Below are 12,825 nucleotides of genomic sequence, written 5' to 3' on the forward strand. Positions count from 1 at the left end.
TTGCTACTGTAATAAAATGGCCTGAGACACTGAATGCCAAGTAAGATATCCACAGGCTCCTTCAAAATTCAAACCAACCATTCTTCATGCAACATTAAATGCATTCATTTTTACGGGTATCAGATCCCATCTATTAATGGATCAGTCATCCTCTGTAGCTTGCAATTTACATATCCAGCCTGCAAGCTGCTGTGGGGTCAGTGGACATGAACTACATGAATACATTAATTCCTAAAAAGGAAATTAACATCCATCATAACTCAATTTAATGGTCACACTTTCTTTACAAGTGGTAGTAGTGAGGAGTGCCCATGTCTCACTAAGACAGATGGGCAGTATATGATATATGGGCGGCAAAGCCTACACTTAAAAGTTATATCAGTATGTGGAAAATGTGACACATGCAGGTTTCCCAACTGAAACAAGTGCAAGCATCATACCAGGAGTAAATCTTCTCTTTCTGTGTGTGTTTTCAATAAGTCACATGACCAATTTCATTGCACATGTACTGAGTGCAAGACTTTGTCTTCAGTATGAAAAATGTGTATTTTTAACATGTGCTAACTAACACGGGTCAAAACACTAGAATGAAATTCCAACCCTACTGCAGTCAATCATTAATTTAAATGGAGCCAGGATTTCACCCTTAGTGTAGATAAAGCAGCTATCATTTTAACATGTGTTTAGGTCTCCAAGATAGACTCTAGACCTTACTCTAGAATTTACCTTAATCTGCTAACATGGTAAAACTCTTACTTGCCCTGCCTATATCAGAATTTTAACACATTTAGGTACCTCATGTTTATAAACACACTTTTTCCCCTAGTATAGACCCAAGCTAAGGGTACATTATCACTGCACAGTTAACCCAGGCTCTTACCCAGGTTTAACCCAAACCTCTTACCATCCACACAGAAAAACCTCTGACCCAGGTTTGGAAGTGCTTTTAGCCAAGGCTACCTGACCCAGATGTGGAGTGGATTAGAAACCAACCTCCACTTTGACCCACTTACTTTGCAATGAGGATACAGGCAAAAATCACTTGAACACTGATAGTCCTCCAAAGCCTTCCCACAATTCCTCTTGTAGGACAGATAGATTCTCCCGCAACAGACACAACTGACTGGGAAAGAATCCTAGAGCATCTCAGCACAAAGAGCCACAGGATATGTCCCCAAAGACACACAGGAGAGCAGAAACAGTGAGGTGACAGAAACATGGGTAGGGCTTTGCTATAGGAATGCTCATATCTGAGCTAGGATAATCCAGGTGCTCAGACCCAGGTACCAGTGAAGACACCTTAAGTTTGCATCTAAAATGTTATGAAACTGGCCAGTTTTCATTTGTAAGAATAAAAGACGCCAATGTGAATCATGAAAAGGTGAAGAGAATTCAGTTACATTCTACAGCCTGACAGGTGACAGGATCCAAAAAGAAAACCTCCATCGCAACAAATAAAAATATCAACACTACTGTAACTTTGCATTGCATTAGAGACCACATTAAATGCTTAATATATGTTGAACCAAGTATGTTGCTGTGACACTCTGTACCTCAAAGTAGCACTCTGGAACCCCCATATTCACCACTGTGATAGGAGGAGGAGATGTTTGGTATAAATGCATGCCTTGTGAGATATCATTTTAAAAGTCTTGATTTGTTGAACACTAATATCCTGTTGGACTGTATGTGCTGTCGCTGTATGTGAAGTTAGGAAGAATTGCTAAATGTGCTGTTGAAATACATCAGGAGGTTGGCAGACTTTCAGTCAGGACAAAGGAGCACCCATCACTGGCCAGAGGGGTGCTGATGGCCCATCAGAAAGGAATCTGCTATCCCAGAGGCTCCCTAGAGAAGGCATGTATGCACTGAAGATGGCTTGACCACCACCTCACAGAAAGAATCTTTCTAGCAGCTGAAAGAAGATATACAAAGAAAGACAGTGACATCACTTGGACTCTCTCCACCCCCATCTCAACACCTGGAAGAACATCTGGAAGAAAAAAGACTTTGAATTGGGGAAGATTAGTCCCACCAGGCTGGAAGGGGGGTCCAGTCTGTGCACTGAAGAACTGTAAGCTACTTGTACCATCTGCTAGGGTGAGAGACTGTTTGATTCAAATCTTGCTTAGTCTGTTTAAGTTAGAATTTAGGCTGTGGATTTATTTTTGTTTCTTAGGTAACCAACTTTCATCTCTAGGTCTGCTACTTATAATCACTTAAAATCTATCTTTCTGTAGTTAATAAATTTATTTTATATTTTCCCTAAATCAGCATGTTTTTGGTTGAAGTGCTTGGGAAATCTCAGTTCAGTTTACAAAGGCTAGTGTGTGCCCATTTCACACTGAGGGAGTGGTGAAATAATTAATGAACTTGCACTGCCCAAGGGAGGCTTGAGCAGTGTAAGACGATACAGATTTGGGTTGTAGGGGTGGAACTGGGGGGAATTGGCTGGAGCCTCTCTATTGATGGTTCATGAGTGGCTAGGAGATCATTTGTGTAACTCTGTTGGGTGTGTCCCTGCCTGTGGATGACTGTGTAAGTGCAGTACTGTCAGAGGCTTGTAGCTTGACATTAGCATCACAGTGTGAGAGACAACAACCCAGGCTGGTGGTTTTGGAGGACTCAGCAGTCCCACAATCCAGGTTGCACCCCAGGGACCCCATCACAGTTGCTTATTTTGTGACCCTTACAAATTATCTTGCCACATCATCAGTAGAGCAACTTTTAGCTAATTTCAGCAGCAGGTTGAAGGGAAACAAAAAGTCAGTTCATGGAACTGACCTTCTGATAAACAAACTGGCCTCTATGGGTACATCTATGTTACGATAAAAGATCCACAGCGTGGCCATGGATGGCCAGGGTCAGCTGACTTGGGCTCACGGGTCTTTGGCTATGGGGCTATAAAACTGCAGTGTAGATGTTTGGGCTTGGGCTGGAGCCCAGGCTCCAAGACTCTGCAACAGGGAGAAGGTGTCCAGATCCCGGGCTCCAGCCCAGGTCCGAATGTCCACACTACAATTTTTGGATCCACATCCCAAGCACCACAAGCCCAAGTTCGCTGGGTTACACCCAAGAGGGATGGATAGAGAATTTCTGAATAAGAACCTGGTGGTCAGAGCAACTATTGCTGAGTCCCAAAACCTCCAGGCAATTGGAAAGGCTAGTGACTACTAAGGAAAAAACCAACAAGGTCTTCTGCTTTTCCCTAGGGTTCTTGTCTTGAACGACAGCTCACGTGTGTCTTCTTCACCAAGACTAATGACCAAAAGGTAAACTACAAAACCTTTCTGGCTAATGTTTAAGATCCCAAATCACTGGTGTAATGTGTATATGGGTATAAAGGCTGACATTTTCCAAAGCTGCTTAATAAATGTGGATGTTTCTATTCAAATTAATAGAAGTTGAGTGCTCAAACACCCTAGACAGTTTTGAGAAAAATTACAAATATTCAGTCTAGTTACTAGAAGCCAGATGCCATTTATTATATAACTATGACTGGCAGTCCTGACCATCTCTCACCAGCAAAAATACAAAACATAACACACACACTTTAGAAGCATCTACTGTCAGACTCTTGATCTCAAAATAGCTATAGTGGAGCTGTGTGCATCTTTTATTCCTCCTGTTGCAGAGACTCTCTCAGATATTAAATTACAGCTCAGACTTTTTCAGATGTCCATATATAGAATTGAGAGCTACCCTCCCAGAGGTAACTAACCCTTTTATTATATCTAAGATAGACAGCTGACCTAAATGAACAGCAGGAACAGTGGGTGTGCCAGGGATAGTTACTGGTGTGGCAAGGAAGGAGACTTCTATTTTAAGTTTGCTTAGGAGGTAATTAATTGGCTCTTGCTGGAGGAGCAGGGGCTCTGGACAAAAGCCTTCTGTAAATCAGTACTGCTTCTTTCTGAGTTGGATTCTATGTGGTGTACGTTTTTTGGGGTAAGGACTGCACCTTTGATTGGGCTTGTACAGTAGTTAGCCCATTATGGTGCTGTAGGTTGGAAAAACAGAAGTAAATGCCAGTGCAAATGTCAAGTCTCCCTCTTTGAAAGAAAAAAACAAACCCAAAACAAATAGTCGAACTGATTTTCAAAGGGATTAAGCTCCCAGAATGACTTCATCTAGAGCTGCAGGGACTCAGACCTGATAACACTGCTTAGGAAATTAAAGGTCTGTCCATGTAAAGTATGTGGTGGTTTATAAGAAATAAATAAGAGTACACAGAACAGAACCAGAAATTAGCTTCAGTCTAATATAAAGCCTATATATTAAAGAGCAGAATTTTGAGAGGAAAAGTCTTGGAATTAAGGAACTGGACCAGGACCAAAGAGATCTGGGTTCAACTGCCAACTCTGTCATAGCCTCTCTGTGGTATGTTGGGCAAGTCACTAACCTCTGTGCCTCAGTTTCCCCATCTGTGAAGCCAAGTATACTGACGGTTCTGAAAAGCTTTGAGATACCTGAGTGAAAGATGCTACAGAAATGCCAGCTGTTGCTGATTTGCCTCCATATCAGCCCAGTTCTACAGCCCTGAAGTAGGCAAAAATCCCAAAGATGCTACAGGATAAGGTCCAAAGTAAGCTTATGCGATTGGGAAAGGGAGAAAGGAAGCTTAACCTGGAAAGATAATGATCGTTTGAACCTGTATAGTGCTTTTCATTGTAATTTTTGATCCCCACAGCACTCCTGTGAGATCAGTAAGGATTTTGCTGATGAGGAAACTCAGGCAAAGAGCCTAAACAACAGACCAAAAGCCACAGACTGAATCTGTGTCAAAGCTACAATTAGAAATCAGGAGTTTCTGGCGCCCAGCCCTGTGATCTGGCCACTAGGTCCAGCCCCTCTCCTCAGAAAGATCTCTTTCTTCAGTGCTTCTTATTTGTTCCCCTCCAGTAGGCATCAGCGATAATAGTTTAACAAGTTGAAGCCGTAACTATCTATTCAGGAGGTATGTAGCAAGTTGCTTGATAATAACGTTTTGGTTGTGAGCATTGCTGCCTTAGCAAGTTGTCTGCATCAGATGTCACTGAGATAAGCCCCTCTTAAAAAATGCAGCTAATCCAGCTAAGATGCAGGTGAAGTTATAAAGGTTAATCAGATCTCAGCCACTGGGTCTCTTCATGCTGCTCCTTATTTAGCAAAATACTTGGCAAGTGGCATTACTGACACCCAGCCCAGTCAGGAACAACTGTGTAACCAGCCCAGCCCAGCAGCAAATTACTCCAGAACTGTTTCCTGCTGCATCCAACTGGCTTTCCAACACACATGCTTTGCTTTCACAGCACTGGTAAAGCTTCAGACAGCCAGGGATGGCTGTGCGTGGTCTCTTGTGCTGTGATCTTGATAAGCCTTGTAAGGTGCCCAGATGCCACGGTGATGGGCATTATTCAACAGATGCTTGCAATTAATAATAAAGCAGCATCTTCAGCCTGAAGCCAGTATTGAGCCCTAGCAGCACACCACCTTTGTGGCCAAAGACCAAAATTCAATGAGGAGGAAAGCAAACCTTGCCCTTAAAAAAAACAAACCAACCACAGGCAGCTCCCCTGCATAATCACTGCATCAGGCAATACCAGGGAGCAGACAGGGCTGATGCAGGGACAATAGAGCTGGGGAACAGCTGCTCCAGGTGGCATGTTCAAACTTCCTGGAGGACTCCCTTGTAGAAGTTAATGCTGCTCCCTGCATCATTACACTCCCAACAGGCTTTTACAGTCCCCCACCCAAGCCTCCTAAGGGACAGGAAGGGCGGGAGAAGCAGGCTGCTGTCCATCTGCACTTTAAGTGCTAACAGCAGCTCAGCCACCGCGCTGGACATGTTGCCAGGGACAGGGGGACAAGCAGCCCCATGACAGCACGTGGTTAGTGGGGGAGCAGGTAGCATGTGGGCTGGGAATCAGGATTCCCTGTGGTTAGCATGCCACTGGCATGCAGGCCCTGATCCCCCTCTCCCACGCCGGTTACATTGGGCTTGGTGACCCTTCAGTCTGGGTTCTTGTAGCTGTCCCCGCTATAGCTCCATAGACACGTGCTGGGCAAGGGAAATGAGGGGCCAAGACAACAGAAGCTCGGCAGCTCCCAGTGCTCAGGGCCTCAGTCAGACCTTTGACCCGGTAGGAAACATGAGCCTCGTCGTGTGCTCCATCGGCTGTAAATCAGCACCGGCTCCCTCTACCGGGAGAGTCAGGGTGACAAGCACCTCCCCAGCCCTACACACCCCAGCCAGCCTCAGCTGCCCAGGGGCCTTTTAATTAATGGTCATTTCAGCACCAGGTGTCAGGACAGAGCTGGTCCAGGGCTTTGACTGAAGCAGCAGAAGAGTGCTCCAAGGGCTGGGACACATGCGGACAGCCTCTCAGGAACAGCCGGTGGTCTGGGGGTTGAACTGTTTCACAGCCATTTCACCATTAGCGGGAGGCCTCTCCGTGAGCTGGGAACGCTCAGCGCGAAGAGCCAGGAAGGGAGCCTTATGCTCTGGTGACGATGGTCTGACAGCGGAAGTGAAGTGCAGTGGGGCAGGAGAAGCCAGGGCCTAAAACAGGCTTGTAGGCCAAGACCACAAGCTGTTGGCCTCAGGGTTTCCATATTAAATAGGCCCTGGGAATGACTGTGTCCTTGCAAGGCTGGCTTGCAGGGAGTTTGCCATTTCCCTTTTGTCAACAACAGGCAGCCCCGTGAGTGTCAAGATGGAGCTTTCATAAGTGCCAGGCTCTGGCCTAACTATGCTCCCACTGATCTCAGCAGGAGTTTTACCCTAGGCTTCAATGGGAACAGAGTTAGGCCAACCCTGAGTGCTGTCAAAAATCCCAGCCGAGGCAAATGCCATTCGTGTCTAGGAGAGGGATGGAAGAGACCCATTGGATTGCTCCCTATGGTTCCCCAGTATAGATTGTTCCTAGTACATCTGCCACTGTGTGGGGACTGGAGCTTTGCTCTGCGCTGTGACACTGGGCAGTTGGAAGTGTTACAGGACAGGGTCCCCTAAATAATGCTGGTGTATTTGTTATACAACAAATTTCTTCTAGCAAGGACCAAAACCCCAGACCCAATATACACCTAACTTTCTACTTCTGACCCTGGCCCATGCTTCACAGCTGGGTATTTCTATAACAGGCCACACCAACCCCCCTGGTTCAACCATGGCCGGCCCAGACCGCGGTGAAGCTTGGATCCAGATCTGAACTTCAGTGCTAACTATAGCCCTCTCCCTCCTCTAGAAGTCAGCACTTTCTTGTCAAAAGGAGAAAGGCGAAGTAGGACATGAGCTGATGACCTCAGCCCAGATCTTGATGATAGATATACCCATCAGAACATGCCATCACTACAGGTAACCCCATCAGCTGAGAAGAGGAGGTTTAAATGGCGATGGAAAGCAACGTCCGATCCCTACAGCCCTGGGTTGAGGAACAGGACAAGTGTCTAGGAGAGGTTGTCCTGCAGCTGCTGTGAGAGAGAGACTGCCAGGCCTGGCAACCCAGCCCGCGCTACGTTGTTGTCTTCTGAAAAGAATGGAAAATGGAGGAGTGGTTCCACACAGGGCAGTCGGAACATAGTGACCCAGAGGGAGAAGGTAACCATTCCAATATTGCCACTGTCAAGAACTGCACTTAAGAGAAAGGTCTCTATTCCAGTAACAGAAGCTCTCTCCCCTTTGCATGGTTTAAGATGATGCAATTTCAGCCCCTCAAATGAACCAAAATACACAGTGCCCGTTCTGGGGCAGGTTTGCACCTGTACCCAAAGCCACATGACCTGCAGTGAAGCTCATATCACAAGCCACGAGCCAGACATGAGACAAACTAAATTTTAGACTCCAAACTGGAAGTGTTGGAACATTTCAGAGTAAAAATATCCCCCCTTTACGCAGTCTGCCAGATATGGAAGGGAGGTGAAAATCTCCAAGGGAGCTGATTTAATGTGTGAAGAGAGCAGAATTGTATGCTACCGGCTATGCATATGCACTAAACATAGGTCAAATACCCATTGGTTCTGTAACGTTTTATTGGGATGGAAAAACAATAATCTTGTGCTAAATGGTCCCTAGATTACCCCCCCCAGCTCAAACTTGCCCACCACAAGAAAGAGGCAGGGGAAAGCGACTTGGCCCTGGCTCTGGCTCGGTTTCTCTTTCAATGCCCAAGTATCTTTCTGTTCCATCAACAACCAGAGAGAGTCCTTGTACTTGGTCCAAATGCTGGGAAAGAGTTCATTATTGTTATTGCTCTTTGTTATTACAGAAGCACCTTGAGGCCCCAAGCAAGACCAGGGCCTCCCTATGCTGGGTGGTGCACAAACACATAGTAAGTGACAGTAAGCTCTGCAGGGCAGGGACTAACTAAACAGACAAGACAGAGAAAGGAAGGATTATCTCCATTTGACAGAGAGGGGCCTGAGGTCACACAAGAAGTCTGTGGCAAAACCAAGAACTAAATCCAGATCACCAGAGTCCCAGCCGAGTGCCGTCCCCTCTCAGGCAGAAGGCTGCTTGGGGGATTGAGGAGTTCCTCAGGCCTTTTTAAACAGCCTGCTTGCAAGTCAGCAAATTGTTCCAATACAAACAGCAGCCCCCACATTCCCCTACATGTTCCAAAAAACATGCAGAGCAGGGAGTGGGTGAGGGGGGCAGGAAAGCCCCACATTTTCCATGGATTCTGTGCGGAAACCCTACCCAGTTCTTTGGGGAAACAGAGTCGCATTTATTTCATACAGAGCAGTCTCTGCACAAGGTCCATCTCCGCTCCTTGGGAGCGGGCAGCACACACATTGCTCAGTAATAAAACCCACAGCCCGGTCGAATGATAGCGTCACAACGACTTCAAAGAAAACTCTCCCATTCACTAGCAGGGGATCGCCTCCAGGAGCGGGTAGAGGAGCAGGGACGTCAGCAGGCATACTACTGCGTTTTTCCTCATCTGCAGGGTTAAACGGGTGTCAATCTCTGGTTACAGCTGCTCTAAAAACACAGGAAGGGAGAGAAACAACACAGGGCATCTCTCTAGATTGTCTTCACGACTCAGATTTCAAGAACAACAAATGGGAGAACTGAACTCCTTTCCCATCCCCACTGGACCGCTCCAGGGAAGAGTGAAGCGGGATTCTCCAGACACTAGTGGCAAATAGTCCAGCAACCCTCAGTGAGCAGAGACAATGCCAGGAGCAGGGCAGTGGGGCACTCCACAGACATCACGCCCTTGACTTCGTTTATCACCACCAAGGTGTGGTAGGGCCAAATCCAAGAGGTGCTGAACTCCTGGTTCTCCTGTTAACTTCATGGGAAGCTACAGGTGCTCCCCCGCACCCACCCGATTCATCCCCTGCTATTACCATGGGAGGGAAAGGGCTGGTGCAGTGGATACAAACGGAGAGCAGAGCACTTACGGCACTCCAGACCCAGTGTCCTCCACAGCAGATTGAGCATCATTAAAGCTCAGGGTTAAGTTTGCTTTACATTATGTAGCCTGTTTAAAGCTGCAAAGAACCTTCCTGGGTAGCTTCATTTAAAGCCTCAATGAGGTGAATAATTAAAAGGATGAAGTATAACAATAGACCTTGAACTCCAAGCTATCTCCAGCGAGGCAGAGCTCTCCAAGATGTCATTTGGCCTTAGAAGTAGCCAAAGAGAACATACTTTGTGTGTTCTGGCTACACTTTTTGTCATTAACACAGGCTTATTAGCCCATAAACTCACAGTTGCTTGCAAGAGCAGAGTACTTTGTTTTTCAGTAGGCCTAGAAGTTAATTCGTTTTCCCAGCTTTATTACTCCACCCGGTCAAATAACGGGACAGAGCTGCTAGTCAACTGGAACCAAGCAAGGCCCAGAGAATTCTCACTGCACCTTTCATGACTCTTTACCAGGCCCATAAATCAATAGCCAGCAAATGACTTTCTGCTCCAGCTCTTCTCAGTCACCAACAGCAATCCTAAATTGCCCTATAAATCGATGCATAGAGCCAGAGTTCAACCCTGGGGGCCCCAAAAGGATAAGGATGCAGCTTGGTTCAAATACACATGCCAACCTTTGGGGAGGCAATTGTAAACATGCTTCCCCATGGGGAGTTCTCCTTGATGGCTGTCACGTCTGGAGAGATTACATGGCCTTAACACCACGGCTGATCAAGAACCCATAAATATGACCTTAAGGCAAAGCTCAGCGTCACTGTCTCTGCCCTAACACATGTCCCATATCAGATGTGTGCGTACAAACAGCCCATTGCACCTTTGGGGAAGAGATGCAGTTTGCTCTGGTATCCTGGGTCTCATACCCCTCTGCTGTGAAGGGTGGGATGGAATGGCTGTCTGCCTAACACACTCCTCTACAGATGCTGTGAAAGGAAGTATATGAAAGTAAACTAAGGGCTCCCACCCAGCACGTTATTAGCTGTGGTGCGTGCAGACAGCACTTCAGAGGTCCCTGCGTTGCTGTCCTGGTTAGAGTGCATCCGCCAGGGAATTCACTTAGCTGTATTTCAGCAGGTTCCTTCGGGATGAGAGGCTGTCTCATATACACACGATGTTAGCGAATCCTCTGAAGGTCCCCAGTGGTGACATTGTGGGGTAAGGATTTTGTAAAGGGACTGCTCAGTGCAACAAAAGTAAGTCTCCTCACAGGACTGCAGGCTGGGAACTTGCTGCTTTGTTCAATTGCTTCACAAGAGGTGGGGTGGGGAGTGGGAAGGGGGACTCCCACCGACAAACAAGGTGTGCGTGGAGGGTGGCTCCATCCCATAATACGCTCGGTAACCCAGTCAACCCTATCCTGCCGCTTTAGTGCAATGGGGTTCTAGGGCAGACGATACGGGTAAGATGCTGGACTATGGAACATGCCGACAGACATGAGAGCCATTATGCACACACACCGTATATCTGGCTCAATGCAACCCAAAATAATTCTCCAAAATGGCAAGCAGAATACAGAAAACGGCAAAGCAAATGAATGGCTTTAAAGAAAACCCATTCTTTAAGCAGTGAATTTAGAGCTAGAATTGGCTGATTTCCCTGGACACCAGCATCCTCTGTATATCAACAAAACTGGTACAGCAAAGGCAGTGTCAGTATAGCCTCCCACACCCTGCTCTGCGAACAGGCGACAGCTTTGCTCTGGAGGGAACACTTCCCAAGCCAGGGTGTCTGAGTGGACCATTCAATTAAAAAAAAAAAAGCCTGAAATAAAACCACCATTTTTGCAGGACCCACGAAAACAATGTGTGAGCTCCCTCTGCTGACTCTGAGGTACCACAAAACAGACAGTTCCCAGTGCTGAAATGACTGGTACATGAACGAAGGAGTCAGACAATCATCACCTTTTGTCTCCACTATCAGAAACACAGAGGGAGAGTAGCTGGGGGAATAGGCACCAGTACTACAGAAAAGGAAGGAGGAAGATCCATGAAGGAAAAAGATGTCAACTGACAATATCCTTATATAGAGTCTCTCTAGAAATGCCAGCCAGCCAGGTGTATGTCTGGATTCCCAACACATTCCACAACCCTTCCCAAAGGATTCACCCAGCAAGGAGGTTTGCTGTTGCCTCTAGCATTTGCTAACTGATTACACTCCAGGAAATCAGGAGAAACCCAGATCAGAGCCAAGCTAGTGCTCCTACCTCAGACTCCAATGCCACCCGGAGAGCAGAACTATGTTATCCCAGCCAGGACTCTCTCAAACAAGGCTGAACAGAGATTTCTACCCTTTCCTAAAAGCTGTGGTATTAACCCAGTCTATAGATTACATGGGCTCTAGCAAAGCAATCAGGGGAAAAAAATAATCCATCAATTGCTCCTGCTCCCAATGTAGGCCTAAATGAAAGCTCCTGTCAAAGGCTGGCAGGAAATCAGCAGAAATAAAACATTTAGTTTCCAATATTTTGGTTGGTAGAGCAGATCACCTGTTTCTTTGAGGGATCAGTCCTGCAAGGTCCCCAGCACTATGGTGCCAATCCAGGAAAGTGTATTTAAAACACATGCCCAACTTTAAGTAGGTGAATAGTCCCAGATAACCACTTAGGCACGTCCGTAAGTGCTTTGCTGAATAAGGATCAATGTGCTCAGGACCATGCAGGATTAAGCTGCATGGTCTGTATGATGTTTCCCATTCTTCACCTTGCTTGAGATGGTGGTCTCTGTCTTGGAAGCAAGCAGTCTGTCTGTCCATCCTCAGGATTTCCCCAGCAAGCCATCTCATCACAGTCAGATGCCAGAAGCTAGTTTGCTGCAGAGGCCAGGGTCTCTGTTAGTCTCAGGGCATGTCAAAATTATGTCGCCTTCAGTGGACACACAGACACCGCAGGAACCCGTTCAGTTGCGCGTGTCTATGCTACGCTCCTTGTGTCGGTGGCACACGCCCACAACGGGAGCACGTATACTGACACAGAGAGCCGTGCATCATGAGCAGCTCTCCCACTGCAACTCTAGCGCAGGGTGTCTTTGGAAGGGCTTGCAAAATTCAAAGGACAGGGGGAAAGGGGAGGAGATGATATTCTGTGATCATACCAAGAGGCACATTTGCAGAGGATCGCATGCAGGGACCTTGTAAAAGCGGCATGTCTTTGGCTCCGCACCAGAACCACTGCTCTGGGCAGCGGAGTTGAAAACAGCGACCAGAGCGGTCACAATGGGCATTGTGGGACAGCTCCTGGAGGCCAGGTAAGTCAACATAAGCAATGTAGTGTCTACATTATGCCTCCCTATAGCCTCTCATGGAGGTGGAGTAATTAAGTCGACATAGCAGGCAAGTGACATCAGTGGGAGGAACATCGTCGTGCAGACATTGACATTACAATGTCGACATAAAGCAGTTTACCTTTAAAGGTAAAGCAG

At 46.7% G+C, this 12,825-nt stretch overlaps 1 protein-coding gene across 5 annotated transcripts in view; it reads right to left on the reverse strand.

Moving 5' to 3' along the window:
• Positions 1-12,825, reverse strand: part of RHBDL3 (rhomboid like 3) — a 125,483-nt gene that overhangs the window by 94,537 nt on the left and 18,121 nt on the right. The window lies entirely within an intron of this gene.

Source organism: Chelonia mydas, chromosome 14, assembly GCF_015237465.2.
Source record: "Chelonia mydas isolate rCheMyd1 chromosome 14, rCheMyd1.pri.v2, whole genome shotgun sequence".
Taxonomy (NCBI): domain Eukaryota; kingdom Metazoa; phylum Chordata; order Testudines; family Cheloniidae; genus Chelonia; species Chelonia mydas.